This window comes from Otolemur garnettii, unplaced genomic scaffold (genome assembly GCF_000181295.1).
Source record: "Otolemur garnettii isolate 467f Iridium unplaced genomic scaffold, OtoGar3 scaffold00010, whole genome shotgun sequence".
Lineage (NCBI taxonomy): Eukaryota > Metazoa > Chordata > Mammalia > Primates > Galagidae > Otolemur > Otolemur garnettii.
Genome location: NW_003852405.1, coordinates 34,847,224 through 34,851,509, shown reverse-complemented (window position 1 = coordinate 34,851,509; position 4,286 = coordinate 34,847,224).

Here is a 4,286-nt window from a genome sequence, read left to right as displayed (position 1 = left end):
ATTAATCCCTACCTCACACCATACAGTAGTACAATCACTTATCCATGGGATACAAAAGCAAACAATAAACACCATTAATCCCTACCTTACACCACATAGAGTATCGATTTCAGGGGGCTTAATGCCTGAAATATAAAAAATTAAAATTATTGAGTTTATACAATGCAATATATAAAAACATACTTATAACCTTGGGGGTAGTAAAGGTTTTCTTAAACTATATACAAAACACATGCCATAAAAAATAGTGAAAAATCTGGTGATATTAAATTAAACCTTCTTTTCACAAAAATACAACATATGAAGAGTGAAATTCAAACATGAGACATAACGGACAGAAGATTAGAACCCAGGGTGCACACACACAGACACACACAGATCAAGAAAACCCAATTGAAAATGAATGAAATACCTAAGTCAGCAATTCATAATGAAAACGTGATGATAAATAAACCTAGGAAAATGTGCTCAACCTCATAAGGAAGCAGAAAAATATACATTTAAACTAGAATGAAGTACCATTTCACACCCCTCAGTCTGGACGACATAAAAATGTCTGATAATACCAAATATTGCCGCACTGTAGATCAAAGAAAACACTCATAAATACTAATAGAAATGTCAATGTTTGAAAAACAATTTAATATTGAATATGTTATACTCTGAAATCCAGAAATCCACTTTTAGGTGGTACATAAATTAGGAAAATTCTTACGTATCTACATAAGGAGTAGAAACAAACACGTTCATAACAGCATTCATTATAATAGTAAACTGTCACTGGAAAGTGACTGTGATGAATTCCTACAGTTAATTATCATGAGACAGGAAAAATTAGTCCATCCAAGAGACAACATGAAGGTGGGTCATTCTCACAAACATAATCGTGATTTTTTTTTTTTAAATCAAAGCAGCCTGGCACGGTGGCTCACACCTGTAATCCTAGCACTCTGGGAGGCCTAGGCAGTGGATAGCCTGAGCTCAGCTCAAGACCAGCCTGAGCAAGAATGAGACCCCTGTCTACTAAAAATGGAAAAATTAGCCAGGCATTGTGACAGGCTGCTGTATTCCCAGCTACTCTAGAGGCTGAGCCAAGAGGATCACTTGAGCCCAAGAGTCTGAGGTTGCTGTGAACTAGGATGCCACAAGTACTCAACTCAGGGCATAGAGTGAGACTCTGTCAAAAATAAATACATACATAAATAAAAAGCAAGTTGCTAACTAATACATACTGTATTCTATCAATTAGTAAGCTTAAACTATGCAAACTACACAAAAAATATTGTTAGCAGTAAAAGTGCACAAAATTTATGAATGTGGAGATGTATGAATAAATATAGAATTTAGGAATGAGGTTACCTTGGGGAGAGGTACACAGAGATAGAGAGATGAGTGTCAATCACATCTATAATGTTCTCTTTCTCAAGGTGCACTATAGGTACATCTGTCTTCATTGTACCTTAAAAAAAGATCTTAAACATGAAAATTTACATTAAAAATTGAAAAAGATAATTATCCAAATAAATGAAAATCCACAATGAAGGGGCATGCTTTTTATGTAGGACAGATTGTTAATAAGAGTGATAAATTCACAATAAAAGTCATTAACAAATTCACTTGAATACAAATCTTGATAACCTACTGCTCCTTCCTATTCAGAACCTCCCCCCTATTTTTCCAAAGCCAGTTACTACAAACCAGCACTCTCTATCCTCACAGAATTCCCCCTTGTATGGATTCCGTCCTACTAAGCTACCAGTTCTGAGCTTTTCAGATGTGTATTTTAGTACATCAAAATTTAATGTTTTCTGTTCCTCAAATTACTAAAATGTAATTAGCCAGTTCTGTTAAGATAGTAAAAACTCACAAACCTGAAAGTCCTATCCTTTCTATAAGTTTTATTTTAATCAGGACATACCAAAGTGAATATCTTTTAAAACAAGGTTGACATTTCATGCATCCAAAGAGAAATATTAGAAAGATATTTGGCACCTTATTATTTAATATCACCATGTCTTTTATTTTCAAATAAGATTAGTCCTGCTTATCCTAAGAACAGATTATCATTTCAAAGATTTTAGTAAAGCCAAAGGGATTGATTGACAGTTTACACAATTTTATAGTCTTGATGTCTACCCATTTATAGATGCAATAATATGAACAGCTAATCTGTTTAACTGCCTTGATCACATTTTTGAAATCGTGGTTGTTTTGGCGTTGGACCTTTGCTTGGACAACACCCAATACTTAGCAGTCATCTTTCTCTGATTTTCAGACAGTCATCTGCATTTCCAGAGGGTTGATGACAGGGTAACAGAGTTTAAAGGCAGCGTCTACATTTGCATTTCAATAGTTCCAAATTCTATGAGACCACAGAAATCTTTTCAATATGTCTCATTGTTTAAATAGTGAAGGTGGCCAAATTGTGTTCAAGATTCATAAACCTCGGGGAGAGGGGGAGGGAATGGGCCATTGTATCCAAAGTCTATTCTAAAGAGGCGGCCTTTCTCATTTCCCATCCTTTATGCTCACATGGTATGTATTAAAACCCACAGCCACCACATCACATCTGAACATACTGAAAATCTTTTATCCATTTGGATCTTTATGGACCAAAATCAAGATTCTAGGACAAGATTAAGAGGAAAGGAGCGCATGTTGTGTGAAATATATTATACAGTACCATCAATTTTGGGGTGCCAAAAAGTAACCATTTCCCTATTGGAAAGGAACACGCTTGTTTTCACTTAAGAAAATAGTCGCATTTAACACACAGGAGGTGAATTCACTGATAGGTATGCTGCCTGTTTGCAAGAATCTGCAGTTACTCATAATCGGTTATGAATTTCAACAGAAAATGTTATGTCCAATATTTTGATACATGACAAGGAATTCTGGAGTTGAAATAGGAGATTCTGGGTTCAAGGCAACTGGCTACCTTTCTGAGACAAGTCTTGGTACCCATCATCCACATCATGTCAAGTGGGGATAAGACTGTTTCCCCCAGGTAGATTTAGATAAGGGCTAAAAGAAAGACTATGTGTGAAAGTTCTTTGCAAAATGTACCCAGTATTCATAATTGGAAACCAAAGGATTGCTATAAATTTATCACTGTTGTGTCACATTATTTTTAATAGATTTTTAATCTGTACCTAAAAGTTTTCACATTACTTCACGCAGCTGAGACGTCACAATGTGACAAATTCACAAACTTTTTTCCATAAGTGATGGAAAACATAGAGCTTAGCAGAGGCCAATTCCAAAACCTCTTTTAACCTCCCCCCATTTCCTTCTCATTTTCAGAACACTTTCTCTGCACTGTTTTGTAACACTTAAAAAATGATCTGGCTTTTCAAATCACACTTTCACTCCTTTTCTTCTTCTCCACGAAGGTGAGAAGGACCCATGAATAGGAAACACGGGGAAGTTGTCCTTAAAATCAGCCCCTTGTTTGGGGTAAGGTGGCAACAACCTTCCTCTTCAGCGCAGTGCTCCGGTTAGTGAAGTCTCCTCTCAGACCAGCTGTAGCAGCCAGAAAGGATGATTTTTGACCTTGAAGACTTCAGCGTTCCAAATCATCAGGTGTGTTTTCTTGTTAATAGACTCTCCGTTTACCTCCTTCTAGCTCAGCATTGCGTCTGGACGCTGCTGGTACAGTCCTCCTGTATTTGCAACCAGAGAAATGAAGGGAATATTCTTTCTCTCCTGTGTTAAAGAAACAGAAAAAAAAAAAATACTGTAGCCTGTATTTCACAAAAGGACGATTCCAAGATAAGAAATCCATTTTTAAAGAGGGAATTCATTAGATGCGTGTAGAGAATAAAAGTCTAAATATAGGAGGCGCGTGGTCAGCACGGTCTTTGACATGCTGCTGGGCGAGTTCGAGTGTGAGCAGAGGCGTCTGCGCGCGCCTTTATGTAAGGGGGGCACACGCGTGTGCGGGGCGCGGAGATGCGTTCTCGGCAGGAGGAGGGGCAGCGGGCAGATGCAGGGAAGTTGGGAAACCCCTTCTCTTCACCATCACTCCCCGGGCAGCCACCGCGCCGCAGAATGGGAAGAAGGGGACGTGACCGCAGGCACAGGGGTCGCTGCCCTGACTGACGTGCAGCCCCCGGACCCCCAGTGCAGAGATTTCTCTCCCCGGCAGCCAACAACCTGCAGCAGGCAAGGCGGGCGGGGGAGGAAACCCCGAGCAGCGCTCCCGCCGCCTCTTTGCTGAGATAGCAGGAGCGGCAGCCTGCGGAGAGGCGAGCGCCGCGTCACCGCGCCGGTGCGGGCAGGGGCGC